General features: G+C 41.6%; 1 long non-coding RNA gene across 1 annotated transcript in view; it reads left to right on the top strand.

Annotated features, from left to right (window-relative positions):
• The window catches only part of LOC126284703 (uncharacterized), a 110,794-nt gene extending 97,281 nt beyond the window's left edge, over positions 1-13,513 (top strand). The window contains exon 3 of the long non-coding RNA XR_007551530.1: positions 11,591-13,513. This is a non-coding gene — a long non-coding RNA (uncharacterized LOC126284703). The remainder of the gene's footprint in view (positions 1-11,590) is intronic.
• The last annotated feature ends 6,913 nt before the right edge of the window (positions 13,514-20,426 follow it).

Below are 20,426 nucleotides of genomic sequence, written 5' to 3'. Positions count from 1 at the left end.
TGACAGACGTATACGATCACACTGGATGACCGTGTCACACACGGCACACCGCCGAAAACAGCTGATAGCGTGAAGGAAATGCTTGTGACCATTATACTGCCAAGGTGAAATACATAAGTGTCTCTTAATATTCTTATGACTGGACAGTTTCTTTCACCAACCATCATTGTTTTTGTAAAAATACCTACGCAGCGTTGGAATAGGTTGTAATACACAGTCCTTAAAACGTACAACACAAGACGCAGCGAAATGCAACAAGCCTCAGCGCTGTGGCGACGAAAATGGTGGGCAATAAATACTAAATGGAACATTTATCAGTCGTGTAAGGTAATCCTCTCTGGTAACTGCAGGCTTTATGCTACGTCTGATGGCCGAGCGGTTCTAGGCGCTTCAGGCGGGAAGCGCGCAACTGCTACGGTCACAGGTTCGAATACTGCCTTGGGCATGGATGTGTGTGATACCCTTAGGTTAGTTACGTTTAAGTAGTCCTAAGTCTAGGGTACTGATGACCTCAGATTTTAAGCCCCATAGTGCTCAGAGCCATTTGAACCATTTGGACCACGTCTGATGATGATCGTAGAAGAGTGTGGAAGCGGCTGGGACTTGGAATTCACCAGATTGGTGGTCTGGTTTCATGTCAGACGCACCTCATGGCTATCGAGCGTAATTTGTGTACTGCAGCATAGCGCAGGATCCTGCAGCCTATGGTCGAACCCTTGAGTCAACTGAGTGGTATGACTAGCAGTATCTTCTGACAGGTAGTAGTAGATTGAGGACGCTTGGGACTTATTGACATTTATAGCGCTGATTTGCAGGAACTGTGAGGAGCAAGATATTATCGACGTGTTGCAGGTTGCACTGATTGAGAACTCTTAGTTTGTGTAATGGCAGCTTTACATTATCTGGCTGCGATTGTAGTTACATCTAAAAGTAATGTTACTTAAGAACCATCTTGATTCCAAATTTTTTATTCATATGACCGGTTTCGGTCCATTCAGAAGCATCTTCAGATCTGATATTTCAGTTACAGGAGTCACCCGTCCAAATCCAGCAATTTTCACATGCTACGTCCTGTAACTGAAATATCAGATCTGAAGATGGTTCTGAATGAACCGAAACCGGTCATATGAATAAAAAATTTGCGATCAAGAAGGTTCTTAAGTAACATTATAAAATCACTGCTTGCTGTTATCCCATAAGACATTATGTCTGTTTTTGCAAACATCTAAAAGTGCCAGGTAACGAGCAGCAACATTTAATGTCGTGTGCCATCTGTCGGCCGAAGTTCGTAAATCTCTGTAAAAATCTTGTTGTCTAGTTGCGATTTCAACCACTATAGCAACTATAATATTTAAGCGTTACAAAACTCAACGCCGTGTGCCGTTGGCTGACCCATGTTCGTACTTCGTCGTAGGAATATAGTGCCTGACGCTGTGGATGTATAATGGAGAGTCTAAGAAGTGAACGAAGAAGTAAATATGCTCTTACAAAAACTTTACACTTCGTGTTTTACCTAGGGATGGCGCTGGTATGTTAAGCGCCATAGGCTGTTTAGAACACTTAACGCTCATTTCATCATAGGTCATCCCCGAGTTCCACCTGGCACAATATGCTGATGACACAGCACTCTGTACCATTGGACGTATCACTAACGCCGTCATCGCCCGCCTCCAACGACAGGTGGACGCTACCATCACCTGGTGCCGGACAAAAAAAATCGCTCTTAATGCCGCCAAAACTACGGCAGTCTATTTCATGAAACAGCGCTCAGTCCTCCGCCGCAATATTTCGATTGCAGGTGTGCAGGTGCCCTGGTGCCCGACAACCACTTATCTCGGGGTCCGGATGGACCACAAGCTGCTGTTCCACTGTCATGCAGTGTATGTCGCCAACAAGGGTCAAAAGCTGACCAGGGCATTGTGCCGCCTCTTCCGCAGTAGGGAACTTAACCTGCCCACCAAGCTCTGTATCTACGGGGTCGTTATCCTGCCTGCCCTCACATATGGCTCCACTGCATGAGCCACGATTAGTGTCACCAGAATGCGGACGTTGCAGCGCCTGCAGAACAAGGTGCTCAGGTGGAGCCTGCACGCCCCGCCACTCGCGAGGATTGTGTCTCTCCATGGGGGAGCTGATATCGTCCCCCTCAAGGAGACCATACGCAACAACGCTTGGCGGCTCTATGAGAAAGTGGCAGCCCTACGGGACACTGTCCATGGGCTACGCCACGTCGGAACTACACACCCACGTCGCTGGAATCGCCATCCGGTTCCGCTGACCATCCTAGAGGAATCGGCTTCCGAACAGGACCAGCGCTGGGCCTGGCACGCCCGCCACGGCTGCCTCCTTTGCCAGGACTAGCCCTCCATGCCACGTCCACGACTTCACAATCCTATCTGCCCATGTCCGACTACGTTTTTATGCCGGACAGAAGAGTACTGTCACCGTTTCAGGGTGGTAAGGGACACCAAATCCCATCGCCACACCTCCAAAGTATATTGCAGTGACAGCAGTGTCACTGCCCTATAGTTTATATTTACTGGCTTGCCAACACAGTTAGACCGCGGAAGGCTGGTGATGCCGTAGTGTGGCGTATCACAAAATTAAAAAAAAAAAAAAACAGCATAGAAACTAAAATTACAAGGTCAATTAAGAAAAGATAAAGACAAGACTGACGATTATTTCAATGCATCTTTATAGACTACACATATATCGAATAGGTACTACGAAAAATGCAAGGAAATGCAAAGGGAAGTCTTTTTTATGTGGGGGTGGGGGGAGGAAGGTACACCACGGAACGTTTTACGAATGTTTCACGATACCGATAGTGTATTCACAAGATAGATATTTTTTCAGCACTGCAATACACTGATAAAATGTGTGTATCTTCAAGCATTGCACTTAAAATATTCCCGAACTCTGCTTTTCACTGAAAGATCTGTACTTCACACTCTTTTTATTAGCATGTCAAACATCTTAAAACACGTAACGAAGTACGTATTTATCAAAAACAGCCGTGGCAGAAAACGGGGGATTACGGGCCGCCTTTAACAACAGGAGAATGGAGTGTTCATTATTTACTCAAAGTGTATTAAGAGTCCTGTTCAAGTCCTACAGTGACTTTAACGACACACTGTAGAAATATTCAGTTTTTACACATTACACTTCCGCTGCAATAACATAGTTCACTTGGCGAGAAATACCAGTTATCAGATATACTTGCATCCCTCCGTAGCGATAAAATATTTCTGCGATTTATCACTGTAGTTGCTACTTGGGACAAATCACAGTGCCACATTTACAGTGATAAATCACAGTAAACGCATTTAAACGCTGAGAAACGATACTAGTTGTGAATTCGTTAATTGTGATTTTAAATTGTGTCAAATCGCAGTTATCAAAAACTATCATTCACAGATATCACTGATATCGGAAATGACAGTTTATCCCATCTCTAGCAGGAACATTCCTCGCACACGTTTCCGTGTTTTCGTGCTCTAGTTCGGGTGTCCGTCATTATACGTCTCTGGCAGAGCGAGGTCTACATCTAGATCTACATGATTACTCTCCTATTCACAATAAAGTGCCTGGCAGAAGGTTCAATGAATCACGTCGGCGGTGGAGCGGTCGAGGCGATCTGCTATCTAGCTAAACCGTCAGCTTTGTTGACGAATTCAGGGAGTTCACGTTGTTATCTCCTTGGCGAGTAAAGATACGTTGATCAAACTGTTTCATATCAGTGTCGACTTGCATTTGGAAGTGAACTATAGAAATGGCGAAAAATGAACAGTCTTCGATAAGTTTCCCGATGGAATGAGAAGTTCAAAATGTTGAGGAAATTGGTGATATCGGTGACAAATGAGTGATGAAAGCAAACAAGAACTCGATGACATCATACAAGTTTTCTGAAATTTATTTCGAGAGAATGGGTTTGCACTAGCCGTCCTCTGTAGCCGAGCGTTTCTAGGCTCCTCAGTCCGCAACTGCGCTGCTGCTACAGTCGTAGGTTCGAATCCTGCCTCTGGCATGGATGTGTGTGATGTCCTTAGGTTAGTTAGATTTAAGTAGTTCTATGACTAGTGGATTGATGACCTCAGAAGTTAAGTCCCGTAGTGCTCAGAGCCATTTGAACCATGGGTTTGCACTACCAGCTGAGAGCGCATCGATTTCTGAAAGATCTCATTTAATTGGCAAAAGGCTGTATATGAAAATGAAACCTGGTCCCCCGCGGAAGTTCGAATCCTCCCTCGGGCATGGGTGTGTGTGTTCGTTCTCAGGATAAATTAGGTTAAGTAGTGTGTAAGCTTAGGAACTGATGACCTTAGCAGTTAAGTCCCATAAGATTTCACACACATCTGAAAATTTCTTTGAAAATGAACTCGACGCCATTCCAAATTTTGTCGAGTAATATGGTCTACGATTCACGTGTATCTACGTGACCACTTGCGAAGAGAAGATAAAGATTCAGTGTACGGAGAATCGAAAACCAGTAAAGCATGGGAGCAAGTACCATTGGATGCCGGAATAACAGCAGTCAGTAAATGTAGCAGAAAAAAAGGAACAACTTCAAGCTTAAAGAGAAAGGACTTATTAAACATGTGTGAATTAGACATTCAAAACAGAAAATCCAGAATCGATAAACAAATGTTGTAACACCCGTGGTCTATGAGTAACATCTTTGATTAGTTATCAAGACGTTCTCGGTCCCGTGTTCGAACATTGCCGCCACTCAAATATTGAATAAAAATTATCATCAGTGGTGGCCGAGGACTTCCGGTATAAAAAGTCACCCTCATTCAGTCGACGGTCTTGTCAGAGAGGGCAGAGGAGCGGACAGAAAATGGCTCTGAGCACTATGGGACTTAACATCTGAAGTCATCAGTCCCCTAGAACTACTTAAACCTAACTAACCTAGGCAGGATTCGAACCTCTGACCGTAGCGGTTGCGCGGTTCCAGATTGAAGCGCCTAGCACCGCTCGGCCACTGCGGCCGGCCAGCGGACAGAGGTTCACGGCACATTCTTGCTCTTAGGGTGGGAAACTGGCTCTATACGCAGAAGAATCAGCAATGATCACGACATGAGGATGCAGTAGGCAATGTAAACGACTGCGTTAAAGACACATAATATTTATCCACAGGACATATGGCATATAACTGAAAGTGTGTCATGATGATCTCTCCGTTGGCAAAATATTCCGGAATAGCCCTCTTTCTGATTTCCGGCAGGAGACTGCCACGGAGGAGATGACCATGAGAAAAATATTGAGTAGTCAGCGAAAGAATAACGTTCTACGATTCGGGGCGGGAAATGTCAGAGGTTTGAACTTCGTAGGGAAGCTATGAAATCTAAAAAGGAAAATACTGTGGTTCAATCTGATAGTAATGGGAATCATTGAAGTTAAATGGAAATAAGTATTTCTGGTCAGATGAGTATAGGATAATATCAACAGCAGAAGTAAATAGTGTAACGGGAGAAGGATTCCTTAAGAACAGGAATCTAACTGAGGTAGGGCAGAGAGTGAGCTACTGTGAACAGTTCAGTGATAGGTTTGTTCTCGTCAGAATTGACAGCAAACAAACATAAGTGTACACGCCGACATCGCGAGCCGAAGATGAAGGGATAGAGAATGAAGATATTCAGTGGGTAGTTCACTACGTAAAGCGAGATGAAAATCTAACAGTCTTTGGGGTATTGGAATGTGGTTGTAGGCAAGAAGCTGAAGAAAGGGTTACAGGAGCTCTGCAATAAATATAAGCTATTAATAGTGAATATTGTTCAAGGATCACAAGAGGAAGAAGTGTACTTGGAAAAGACTCGATGATAGAAGTAGATTTCAGTTAGATTACATTACGGGCAGAGAGAGATTCCGAAATTAGATACTAGATTGAAAGGCTTATCAAGGATCAGATACAGATTCAGATCACAATTCATTGGTGATGAAAGCAGACTGAAGTTTAAGACACTAGTCAGTAAGAATTAATGCATAAAGAAGTTAGATACGGAAATACTAAACAATGAAAAGATACTCTTGATGTTCTTTAAGGCTATAGATACTGTGATAATGAATAACTCAGTGGGTAGCTCAGTGGAAGAGGAGTGGACGCCTTTAAAAAGAACAATCACAGAAATTGGAAAGAAAAACTTGGTACGAAGAAAATAACAACAAAGAAAAACACTTCGTTTGGCAAAAATTTTCAGGAACAAGTCACTTAGGACCGAAATAAATAGGGAGTGCAGGGAAGCTAAAGCGAAATGGCTCCACGAAAAATGTGAAGAAATATTTGTCGGAAGGACTGATTCAGCATTCAGAAAAGTCAAAACAGCTTTCGTTGAAATTAAAAGTAAGGTTGATAACATTAAGAGAGGAATGGGAGTTCCACTGTTAAATGCAGATGAGAGGGCGATAGATGGAAAGAGTACATTGGAGGCGTCTATGAGGGGGAGGACTTACCTGATGAAATGATAGAAGAGGAAATGGGAGTCGATATAGAAGAGATAGGGGCTCCAGCATCAGAATCAGAATTTAAAGCGCTTTGGAAGACAAACTACAATAAGGCTTCAAGGATAAATAGATAGATAGATAGATAGATAGTTGTAGTAGTAGTATCTTTATTCATCTGTAGATATCTTTTTACAAGGATATAGGACAGGTCAAAGTATTTACAAATTTAGATGAATTTAAAATAAACTAATTCGTATACACATATATTTACAGACTTCTAGTTAGACACAATCATTAGATTGGTACCAAATGTAGAGAATCTTCGTGCTCGTATTGTGGACGGCTGTGATACAACACAACCATTCTCCAGGGCTGCATCAGGGATGCCATGCGACGGAGGGTGGATGCATGTATCCTCGCTAACGGAGGACATTTTGAACATTTCCTGTAACAAAGTGTTTGAAGTCACGCTGGTACGTTCTGTTGCTGTGTGCTTCCATTCCATGATTAATGTGATTTGAAGAGAAATAATAAAATGAGCTCTAACATGGAAAGTAAGCGTTTCCGGACACATATCCACATAACATATTTTCTTTCTTTGTGTGTGAGGAATGTTTCCTGAAAGTTTGGCCTTACCTTATTGTAACACCCTGTATATTGACACTAACGGGTCATAAAATAGCCAACAAACAATAACTCAAAGAGAATATGTAGTATGAAAGTTACTTGGGCAAAAGCATGGGCCATAAAAAGTTGTGGGTTCAACGAAACCCCTCCTTAGGCGTCCTAGGGTTAACTGAATCTTGTCCTTCTTGATTGGAACCGAGCACCACGGTGGGCGAATGTACTGACGTGGCTCCACGATCCTTCAGTGTAGAGCGAAGCGAAGCTGGCTATAGCACCGCCTCGAGTGCCTGCTGGGTGATTAATAATTCCAGCTGGAGGCTTCCGGTAGTGCGAGACGGCCGGCGCTGGCAGGAAACGGCAGGCGTAGAAAAGCGGCGGCCTCGCCGGAAGCGGCGCCACTGCTCGCCGACCATTGTCCTCGGCTGGCCGGAAAGGCCCCACACCGGCTCCCAGCCCCACGTCTGCCGTCTGCCGTGGCCTCCTCAGCGGCAAGGCGCTGCCGCGCGCCGGCGGCCAGGGTGGGTCGCGGAGGCCTCTTGAGCTGCCCTAAGTCAGGGATGTTCCGGAGAATATCACTTTGCAATTTATTTTTTATTTATTACCAGAACTCAAAGACAAGAAGTCTTGAAAGTTATAATCATGAAATAGCATCCAAAGTGCCTGAAAAATAAATGTATGACACGATCTTCCTGCCATGCCTACTTTTTCAAGCGAAGTTTCAGTATTAGCTCGGCCACCAACGAATCCCTGAATTACATTCACAAGGAGAGGCTTTAAAATTGTATCCTGGATGTTTTAAAGCCCACTTGCAGGTTTCTCGTAGATTCTAAACTTCTAAAAAATGTGTGTTCTTGGCAAAACCAAGAATCTAAAAAGAATCTAAATTCGCTTGTACAGAAACGACCTAAAACTGCATTTTCATCTGCTACAGTGGTCAGTATTGCAACTTATGATGCTCTTCTTGTATTTAATGATGAAAACGAAGGGAGGTTGGAGGTATTAGGGAGAATGGGCTTTAAGATAGGAAATTTCAATCAAGACATCTTGAGAAAAGTAGATATACACCGTTTTTCTGCCGCTGAAAAATCCGTTGAAGACCTGGTAAAGGAAAGAAGGCAGAAAGCAAGAAATCAGAAGAAAGGATTGAAGGGAAAGAGATGACGCAAGAAAAAAGGTTGGGTTTAATTTAAAACCGAATTTCCTGAAAATGATGTAAGTTCATGCACCATCTTCTCAGAATCTATCGAGGCTAGAATTAGTTATTGGGTTTACAGAAATCAGTGTACAAAATATCATAAAGATCGAGACTCGTTTCGTAACTTAATTCACATCGACGATGAGATTTTTTCTGGCTGCTCTTCGTCAGTGAAAAAGCTTTTTACTGGTAAGATACAAACATGAGTCAGTCCATACCCCTACAGACACTCGTATGTACCTGAAAGTTCCATAACAGCGAAAAGTTACAGTCTGTAACTTGTGTTTACTTCAGACATAAATTGGCAGTCAAGTTAAGATTTCTGACCACTGGAGTAACATTCCAGTCATTGGCATTTGCATAAAAAATTGCACCAAATACATTATACAGGATGTTTCCGTAAAAGCGTCCATAAATGTAACAGGATATAGAGAATGCTCCACTGACTGACTGAGGTAGGAAACCTGGTCTCGAAGACCGGCTTAAGGAGATATGGTACTAAACGTGTCTACCGGTTTGTCTAGCATTACTGTTTTGCACCTTACTTAAAACTAAAGTGTGTACAAGTTTACATGTTCTGTGCTGCTTATTTATATACACATCCTTTATTTCCTGCAAGAAAACAATAAGGGCATGCCTGATTACTAGGATGAAATTACAATTAAACCAATACCATTAGCTGCTGACAGGCGTTGATATACATCAACGGAGACAGTTGAAAATAGGTGCCCCGACCGGGACTCTTACGCGGGATCTTCTGCTTACATGGCAGACGCTCTATCCATCTGAGCCACCGAGGGCACAGAGGATCACCATGAGACCCACATTCTCAACTTATAGTCCACACACTACATTCGTAGTGCCCCTGCCATTAGACTCATTTCTCGCGGCATACAATTCAACGAGTCCCGTAAGACTTAAGGCACTCTTTAAATAGTATCGGCCATAAAGCAGTGGTTGGGAAAGGAGTGAGACAGGGTTGTAGCCTCTCCCCGATGTTATTCAATCTGTATATTGAGCAAGCAGTAAAGGAAACAAAAGAAAAATTTGGAGTAGGTATTAAAATTCATGGAGACGAAGTAAAAACTTTGAGGTTCGCCGATGACATTGTAATTCTGTCAGAGACGGCAAAGGACTTGGAAGAGCAGTTGAACGGAATGGACAGTGTCTTGAAAGGAGGATATAAGATGAACATTGCAAAACGAGGATAATGGAATGTAGTCAAATTAAATCGGGTGATGCTGAGGGAATTAGATTAGGAAATGAGACACTTAAAGTAGTAAAGGAGTTTTGCTATTTAGGAAGTAAAATAACTGATGATGGTCGAAGTAGAGAGGATATAAAATGTAGACTGGCAATGGCAAGGAAAGCGTTTCTGAAGAAGAGAAATTTGTTAACATCGAATATAGATTTATGTATCAGGAAGTCGTTTCTGAAAGTATTTGTTTGGAGTGTAGCCATGTATGGAAGTGAAACATGGACGATAACTAGTTTGGACAAGAAGAGAATAGAAGCTTTCGAAATGTGGTGCTACAGAAGAATACTGAAGATAAGGTGGATAGAGCACGTAACTAATGAGAAGGTATTGAATAGGATTGGGGAGAAGAGAAGTTTGTGGCACAACTTGACTAGAAGAAGGGATCGGTTGGTAGGACATGTTTTGAGGCATCAAGGGATCACAAATTTAGCATTGGAGGGCAGCGTGGAGGGTAAAAATCGTAGAGGGAGACCGAGAGATGAGTACACTAAGCAGATTCAGATGGATGTAGGTTGCAGTAGGTACTGGGAGATGAAGCAGCTTGCACAGGATAGAGTAGCATGGAGAGCTGCATCAAACCAGTCTCAGGACTGAAGACAACAACAACAACATAAACGCAGGTACCACACTGAAGTTGTAGCGCAGTTAGTAGCGTGATGAGCTCTTGAGTAGTGAAGAAAAAGGTACCAGATTTACGTCCACCTCCTTCAAAAATTTTCACCTTCTGTTTTCTGGAGGGTTTTGATGTTTCATTTCGGACATGTCCGAAAGAACAGATGCCGTCTTTATATCGTTAAGGCCAACCGGCTGATGACCTTCTTCAGTGCGGATGCACACAAATTGCCTGAACTCTTACGGGACTCGGTGAATTGTCTGCCGCGCAAATCACGTGCACTGGCTCGTCTCTCGTGATGTCGAATGTCCTGTCCGCTTCCACGTCGACGTTAGCTGCGTTAGGCCGTGTGTGGATGCTCCTTCCGGCTCACAAGCGAGAGGGACAGAAATATCGAACTTTTCAAAGGAAATATTGGGAATTGACGTCCGTTGACAACTAAGTCTTTAGAAGCGAAGCAAGCCACAAGCTAGGCCTAAAGCCGTCCTCACTTGGGACATATTTTCAACGTAAAGCACGCCAGGCGTGGCGTCAGCCGTGGTTGCCACACGCTCTGAAACTAACAGCTGCGTCTCATGGATCGTGACCCTCAACGTGATTTGCGACCGCAGCGCTCTCCTGCAGCAATTGTCGGCTGCTTCTGCCATGCTAATCACTGTGTTTGCTTACGAAAATGGACGCACGTAAAATAGATGCCTGTTTCCCACAGAGAGGTTTTCACAGCACTCCTGTGTAACCCTATTACATAGTGAAACGTCCCCTTGCTTGGATGCAGTCATGAATCCGTCGTGGCATACCATCGATGAGATTATCAAGCCAGCCCAGACCCAAATTATCCCACTCTTTTGCGTTAGCTGCGCAAGGTACGCGACCGTTGTCGACACCCAGGAACATGGATCTCACAAATGTTCGATTCGGTTAATGTCCAGGGAACAGGCAGGACATTTCTTTCTGGTGATCCTAGTACGCTGAAAAAAAGTGTTCACGAGAACACCACGATGAGCACACGACGTACCATCCTTCAAGAAGAAATTGTCGCCAAGGTGTTGGCGATGCGGTCTTACTACTGGTTGCAGAATCTCGTCCCTCTACAATGGAATAGTGAGGTTTCTCAGGACAACCACGAGAGTTTTAAGACGGCTCCAACTAATGTCACCCCAGAACATCACTCCATCAACGCCTTGTTGCATAAGGTGTTGCAGGCGTTCGATGTTACCAGGTTGTCTCCAAACATCAGTTTGTCTGCATAGGATTTTTTAACATTTTCTTATACATTTTGACATCCCAAAAATAGGAAAAGAATTCAAAGAATTCTGTCACATAGGTTTTTATGTATATTTCAGTATTGAAGATCATTAGCAATAAACCTATGTGTTTTTTTAATTTAATTATTATTAAACATTATATCAAAAATAAATTTGCAATGTTAACTATTCTTTGTTACCACTTGCAGGTTTTACCGTGAACTCCTGGGCGCCAGAAGCAAATGCAAACAATCTTGTTGTTCAGTTTTATCGTGTTGCGACAAACTAAGTGACGATTTGTATCTCGCATGAAATGAAAAGAAACTCTCAGTAGACATACTGCTGTTCAAGTCGACAGTACTGTTGTTTTTGTCTAGTCATGGCTACAAGAGGTTGTGTTATTTCTCCAAACAGTTTTAGTTATATCTGTGATGCATAAACTATTAAAAGTCAACAGAAAAACATAAGTGATTTTGTGAGAAAAGTTTGTTTTGTTTTCTTTAAATTAAAACTTGGTGATCAATATAAACCATGGTGTGTAGAAGATCTTCGTTTGTGGTTTAAGGGTAAGAAAAATGCTTTTAGATTTGGAATTCCTGTGATACTGCGTGAACAGATTTATCATACCACTGATTGTTACTTCTGTTCAGTTGACGTAAAGGGATTCAATTAAAAAAACAACAGAAGCATAAGTGAGCCTAACTTTGACTCAGCTACGCTCCCAGTGCCCCGTAGCTCTGAAATTCCTATCGCACAGCCTCCTTCCAGTTGGGATGAATACCCGAGTGAGTTGGAGGACGAAGTTACGTTACTCCTTCAGGGTGAATCAAGCTGAGGTTTTTCTTCAGACGAAGATGAAAGGCCTCGACTATTTTCTGAAAGTGAGCTCAGTGATCTAGTAAGAGATTTAGGTCTTTCAAAATACGCAGCCGAACTGTTAGAATCCAGATTAAAACATAAAAACCTTTTCTCATCTGGCACCTCATTTTCATGGTACAGACACCGAGAAAAAGAATTTACCCAGTTTTTCTCAAAAGAAGGAAATTTAGTTTTTTGCAGTGATGTGGAAGGACTTATGCATTGCTTTTGTATGCAGTGTGACTCATCTGAGTTGCGCCTATTAATTGATTAATCCAAAACCACTCTTAAAGTACTGTTATTGGACGATGGAAATAAATTTTCATCGCTTCCGATGGGACATTCCGTGCATATGGACGAAAACTATAACGATTTGGCCATTATCCTGGAAAAAATCAATTATCAGGACTATCAATGGATGGTTTGTAGGGACTTCAAAATACTCACCATGCTTTTGGGTCAGCAGGCAGGCTATACTAAATACCCATGCTTCTTATGCTTGTGGGATAGTAGAGCCAGAGAACAGCACTGGACTGAAAATGATTGGCAACCACCAGAAACTTTAAAACTTGGAGAGAAAAATGTTATCAATACTACTTTGGTACCACCAGACAAGGTTTTGTTGGACCCTGTCTATATCAAATTGGGGTTGATGAAACAATTTGTAAAATCACTGCAAAAGGATGGGGACTGTTTGAAATATCTATGTACAAAATTATCGAAGCTGACAGAAGCAAAGTGGAAAGAGGGAGTTTTCACTGGCCCCAACATAAGAAAAATTTTAACCCTCTTTGTGGAAAGCATGAATGAGGAGGAGAAAGAAGTTTGGGTATCGTTCAAGGATGTAGTGCGAAAGTTTTTGGGAAATACTAAGGGTCCTGACTACAAAACCATTCGTCGACGGATGCTAGCAGCATATTCAGCTAAAGGCTGCAAGATGAGCTTGAAAGTCCATTTTTGACATTCCCACATAGATATTTTTCCTGAAAACCTGGGAGCTTACAGTGAAGAACAGGGGGAGTGGTTTCACCAGGATGTCCGTGATATCGAGAGACGGTACCAGGGAAGATGGGATGTCACTACGCTTGCTGACTACTGTTGTGTGCTTAAGCGGGAAACTAAAGACGGAAATCGGAAAAGGACTCAGGGAAGTATCAAGGAAAAGAAGAAAAGGTTTCATAAAAAACATGAATAAGTATAATATTGTTACTATATGTCTCAAAATAATGTTTCATTGGTTGTAAAAAAACTATTATGTTTGATAATTTTGAATAAACGAGTGCTTTTACCAATTTTTTGTGTTTGAATTTGCAAAAAAAAAAAAAAAATAGTGTGATAGAAGAAATGGAAATCACTTCTGAAATCAGCGCATTCTAAAACATATAATTCAGTAAAAATATCTCATGCAGGTGACAAAAAAAAATTGTTTTGGAGGCCTGTGTTATCAAACACATTCGAGTTTCATCTGAAAACATCACCTGACGGCAGTCCTAGGGCGTCCATTCTTCATGAACTCTTGTCCATTTGTAATGGAGTCCATGGCGTTGTGGCGTACAACGTGGTGCTCGTCGTGATTGTCGAGTAGGGAGGTTCTCATAACGTAGTCGTCTCTTAACAGTTTGATGCGATACATAATGTACAGTAGCCTCTTCGAGCACCGAATTCAGTTCTGGAACCGTCAGCCCACGGTTCTTTGACTCTAAAGTCGTAGATATCGATCATCCTGTTGACACGTCCATCGTGCATGGTCTGTTGCACTGTAAATTCTCAACTGGAGCCGACCCGATGTCCGCACCATAACTGACTCCGACGCACACATCGTGCAGCGTCTCTGTTTAAAAATCAGTCTGAACGTAACGAGGTGGTGTGGATCCGATCAGTGGCTACCACTGGCCTTCGTGGCATGATGGATGATCTCTTTACTGTTTCGCAGAAGTCTCTAATGTGATCCTACTGGTGGTTTGCTTTTAACTAAAATGCTGCGATACGGTGGAGTGCGACGTGCTACCCCTAGGTAGCGCTGATGATAACTGCATGTACAACAAGAAAAAAAAAAAAAAAAAAAAAAAAAAACGTTCTGGACGACGTTCCGATCGCTACGGCAACAGTCACAATAGCAATACACGTGTACGTCTTATCGGGATGATGCACAAATTTTGTTGATTCGTGTATTATCTCCTTTGATCAGTTTAATTCTATATCTCCCATGTGATCCAAGGGGTTTATACTATATCTAGTCTTTTTTAATATTTGATCCACTGTTACCGTCATTATTTCATGTCTCAAAGATATCTATTCGTTTACCGTCGTACATCTTTTACCTGTTATGTAAGGATCCCTTAGAAAACGAAATACTTCTAGTTCCTCCAATTTATTCAGGTTCCGTAGTTTTAATTTCTTACTTTTTTCTATTTCTACGGTTTTAATCTACTGTTCACAATCAATAAATTATGATCAGAGTCAGATCCTGCTCCTGTAAATGTTTTATTGCTTAAAATGTGGCTTAAAACTCTTTGTCTTTCCATTAAAAAATCTATGTGAAACCTTTCGATGTCTCATGCTCTCTTCCACATATACAACCATTTCCATAGTTTTCACATTAATGTTAGGATGACTAAATTATGCTCTGCGTAAATTTCTACCACGTTGCTTTCAAATTCACTCATTTCCTCCTAGTCTATGTACTATTTCTGTTTCCCCTGCTCTTCCTTTACCTGCTGTCGTTTTCCAGCTCCCTATTACAATTTAATTTTCATATACCTTAACCATCCGTAAAACTTCGGTTATATTATCACACATTTTTTGAATTTCTTCATCATCTGTAGAGCTAGTGCACATAATTACAAAGTTCTACTTATATGGCAGCTGTTTTCTTCCTATCTACGTTCGCTACTTTAATGTGTTTACTATACTGTTCAGGGTAGCTCACCCGCATTCCTATTTTATTATTGTTAGCCATAAGCCTGCATTATCCCTATTGTATTCTTAATGCTAAACTCATTTGACCAGAGGTCCCATTCTACCTCCCACAGTACTTCATTAATTCCTACACGACTTGTCTAACGTAAGCAGTCAGCCGATAGAACACATCTTTAGATATCAAGGAAGTGTCAAGTTGATAATGGAGAGAAATTTGGAAGGTACAAATTCTAGAGGGGGGTTAAGCCTTGAATACAGTAAATTGGTTCAAATGTATGTAGGCTGCAGTAGTTACGAAGAGATAAAGGCGCTTGCTGAAGACAGCTACAAAAATAAAAACCTCGCTTTGGAATTACGACCACAGGGAAAACACCCCATTATTATATTTGCAATTAACAACCGATAGCGCCAACAATACCCAGTGGTTAAGCTGTTGTAGTACCATCGTTTTTGCTCGATCGGAAGTACAAAATGTTACACCTGAGTATTGGACGTTTCGCCTGTCCTGTATGACTGTAGACTGATACCGCGTCGGTTATTTGATTTCAATTTTAAAAATCTCCAACGCGACCGTATCTTTTTTTTTTTTCACTTCACATCTTTCATTCCGAACTCGTGAGAACAGGGCGGGCTGTTGTACAACGTCGGTCTTATGAGCCAAATATCCCAGCAGGCCGGGAATGGGGCAAAGGGAAATATAACACGGTATCTTGAAGATTTCCAGTTCCGAAATCCGTCTGATAACAAAAGGTAGCCTCCCGGAAACCTTGTTCGGTGTGAAGAATAGGAATCATTTCAGTTTATTTCTGGCACAATGCTGTCCAATGCCTATAAGAAATTAAAATGCTGTGTTTGTTCATTTATGAATGAATGATGGGTGTTCATCTCCAATTACTAGTGCATTTCCTTTTAGTGTTATCATACCCATCCATAAAGGTAGGCAGGACTGCTCGAGTAATGATCCACTGGAGAGTCAGGGACTTTACACCCAGTAACCAAGGGAAATCACCGAAAATCTTAGTCAGAAGTGGAGATGGATAATGTTTTTAATTTAATTGTAGGATAATGATGTCTCCACTGGAAAAACATTCCGAATTGATCCTTAGGAAGGGACAGTGTGACCATAAAAAAGATTTAATAACCAACGGAAGAGTATGGTTCTGCGATTCGGGGCGTGGGATGTCAGAAGCTAGAAAATCAAGAAGGGAAATGTAAGGCTCAGTATAGATGCAGTGAAATGGATATAAGACAAAGATTTCTGGTCAGATTAGTATGGGAAAAGAAAACGGAGATCTGCTAGATGACGATAAGTTTGATTTTACGAAAGGTAAAGACACCAGAGACGCACTTCTGACGTTGCGGTTGATAATGGAAGCAAGCCTGAAGACAAATCAAGACACATTCATAGGCTATGTCGATCTGCGAAAGGGGTTCCACAATGTAAAATAGTGCTATGTGTTTGAAATTATGAAAAAGCTAGTTGTAAGGTATAGGGAAAGACCCGTAATATACAGTGCACACAAGGACCAAGAGGGAACGATAAGAGTGCTACACTAAGGACGAAGTTCTCGAAATAAAAGTGGTGTAAGACACGGATATACTCTTTCGCCCCTATTGTTCAGTCTAAACGTCGAAGAGGCAATAACGGAAAAAAGAAAGATTTATAAGTAGAAATAAAATTCAAGATGAAAGGGTATCAAGGACATGATTCGCTGATGATATTGCTATACTCAGTGAATGTGAAGAAGAATTGCAGGTTTTGTTGAATGTAATGAATAATGAGTACAGAATGTGAATTGAAAGTAAATCGAAGAAAGACGAAAGTAACGAGAAGTAGCAGAAACGAGAACAGCCAAAAACTTACCATCAGAGTAGATGAACTTAAGTAGATGAACTTAAGGAATTCTCATACATAGGCAGCAAAAAACTCATGATGGACGGAGCAAGGAGGGTACAAAAAAACATATTAGCACTGGCGAAAATGGCCATTCCTGGCCAAAAGAAGTCTACTAGTATCATACATAGGCCTTAATTTCAGGAAGAAATTTCTTAAAATGTGCGTCTGGAACACATCATTGTATGGTAGTGAAACATGGACTGTAGAAAAACTGAAACAGAAGAGAATCGAAGCATTTGAGATGGGATGCTACAGAAGAATGCTTTAAATTGAGTGGATTAATTAGTCAAGAAATGAGGAGCTTCTCCAGAGATTTGGCCAGGAACGGAATCTATGCAAAACGCTGACAAGCAGAAGCGGCAGTATGGTATCACATCTGTTGACACATCAAGGAATAACTTATGTAGTACTAGAGGGGATTGTAACGAATAAAAGCTGTAGAAGGAGACAGAGATAGGAACACACGCAGAAAATAATTGTGGCCGTAGATTGGAAGTCCTATTTTGAGAAGAAAAGGTTGACACTGGAGAGGAATTCATGTCGGACCGCGTCTAGCCTGTCAGAAGCCTGATGACTGAAACAAAAAGGAAATCTGAAAGACGATTTACCCCAACAAAAAGATGTGAATCTCGAAAGGAAGCTGCTGGGGTACACTTGGATGTAGCACCGAATACGATAAGAATATTGTTATAAATTAAAATGAAACTAATACACTTTAAACGATGTAGGTCTCTGATAGATTTGATAATGCGGATCGCTGATTGTGCACGACCGCAGAGTCAAAGATACTGCTTCTGGTTTGAGACAGTACTGTTGTAGTAAGAGAGCGTTAGGCGCTCGGTTGCATGTTGCTGTCTGTGATCGAAAGACGATGGCGTAGACAGTTTTTGTGGCTTGCTGTGCGAAGTCACCAAGTGTGAGGCTAATGAAGGTATGTCAATACTGTTATACATGGAAGCAGGAGTCTTCATGAGAGCAAGGTGAAGATGTTAAATAATTATTATTTTTATTTTTGCAGCGCGTTAGTATAGATGAGTTGGCTGATAATTTGTAATTGTTTAGTAACCATGAATGTACGTAAACTGCTTTGATAACAAGTATAGTTTGATACGTCACTTTTGTAATGCTTCTAAGATTCATTAGCAGAGCTATATGTAATTTGATGACCTGCTTCTATGTCGGGTGAGAGAGGATAGATAACACTTACTGTATAATTGTTTGTCGATCAATTAGTAAATATGATATATTATTTTAAGCAATGTAACTACAGTTGTAGATATTTTGAAAAGACTAGCTTAACTTGCAATATAATTTTTCTAAAAAAACTCAGTGATTCAGTGATTCACCACAATCACTACAGCCCCCCTGTCCAGGTCATATGTTTATCAAAGAAGTTGGATTTTTCATAAACGTTCTCATTGATCAGCCAACAGATTTTCATGTGAATTACGGCCAGCATTGCACACCGCTGAGCCTGCAGCTAATATATTTCTTTATGAGAGACCAGAACATGCAGCGTTCCACCGTTGCTGCTTTAGAGGTAAGACAATTTAATTTATTTGTTATGTGTTCAGGGATCAAAGTTATCAGTTTTGAACATTGTCAGAGGATTCAGTGCCTAAGAGGCTGAATGTATTTTGCAGTGACTGCATTTATTTACTGGTATTGGGAGTTGTATTGCCCAATCAATTCGTGTAAAGTTGTGCTAACAGTAACACAGGGTAAGCACACCACTTGCACTTACAACACGCTACACGATAATTCGAATTCAGTACCCATTGCACAGACCAGACATTCATTCAACATAATCGTTAAGCTTTTTATATTTTTAAAGAACGTTACACGCTTAATGTATGTAAATTTGTGCTTGTCTATGCCGGTTACTAGCAGTAACGCAGGCTCCATTAGACAAAGATGATATGAAAACAACTGTAACTTGCAGGAAGTAACGACGATTTTACTTTGTCCCATAAACGACGGGTCCGCAAGAGTTGGGCAGATCTCACAATGGACAATAATGCATGAAATCAGTCGTGACCTTTTCAAGGAAACCATTTCGTCTTTCTCCTTGACTAAATTTGGATTACTACGAAGGAAATACATTTGGATAAATGGACAGTATCTGCACTTCATTCCTTCTAAACGCTATTTCAGTACATAAACATTCTGTTCTGATTTACTGCAAGGACCTCCCTGGCTCTTGATTGAAGTAATGTAGGACAACACAGAAATCTTCACTGGCATTGTCAAAGGAAAGAGGGAAAGGGGTTGGGATCTGAAATCTACCCCGCTCAAAAATAAGTCTAGCGCCCCACATACTGTTTCGCACACTGTACTGTACGTAAGTGTGCGTTCCGTAAGGATGTCCTTCACTCACATTGGAGTTGTGTCTGCAGCCTTGGCATTACCGCATTAGCGAGAACACTGCACGCAACGAAACTCTCATACAGGGCACATACTGATGTGGCCTCAGAAAGGAAAGCTTATGCTCCCGAGGTCTTCATATAAGTCTCAAGCTGAATAAGCTTTAGATGGAAATATAAAGAATTTATATTATATCACATGATTTGCGTTTCCCGCGGAAGGAATATCACTTACTTGGAACAGAAATGTTACGAAAAATAAGACATACTTATGCAGTAGTCGTCTTAAAGTATCCGACACTAATAAACTACAGTATTTGTGATAAGTTACTGAAGCCAGTCATTACATTTAAGTAGCTAGGTGTCAGCCGTATGGATAGCGAATGAAAGTTTTACGGTGGCGGAAAAAAGCATGGAAACACCGACAGAAATGCATACTTCAGTATGAACGCTATCCGAGACTGCAAGCTGTGCTGTTGTACTTGACCACGAACGGCTCCTGTGCAGTTTCCACCATACGTTGCGCGTGTCATTCGTAGTCAGAACAGTGTTCCGTGATGGAGGTGCGTTATGTGGGAAGCAGGTGCCAAGAGGAGCTCGAACGTTGGGCACTTCCGTAACCGAGGTAATCAAAATATTTGGTGTTTCAAGAGGCACCATATCGAACATTTATACCGCATGCAGGGAAAGCGGAAAAACATAGTCCGTTAAGTCACACGCATCAAAAAATGTTTTGCATCACCCCGGTTCAGAAACTTCCGGAACCTGTACAGAAAATTGGAACACAGATCAACATAAACATCATTTCCTCCCTTTTTATTGCTCATGAAAATCACAAATTGCATTGTGTACCATCATACAGCGAGACTTTCAGAGGTGGTGGTCCAGATTGCTGCACATCAGTACCTCTAATGCCCAGTAGCACGTCGTCTAGCTTTGATGAGTGCCTGTATTCGTCGCGGCATACTATCCACAAGTTCATCAAGGCACTATTGGTCCAGATTTTTC

The sequence above is a fragment of the Schistocerca gregaria genome, chromosome 8, assembly GCF_023897955.1.
Source record: "Schistocerca gregaria isolate iqSchGreg1 chromosome 8, iqSchGreg1.2, whole genome shotgun sequence".
NCBI lineage: Eukaryota > Metazoa > Arthropoda > Insecta > Orthoptera > Acrididae > Schistocerca > Schistocerca gregaria.
This window is presented reverse-complemented; position numbering and strand designations above follow the sequence as displayed.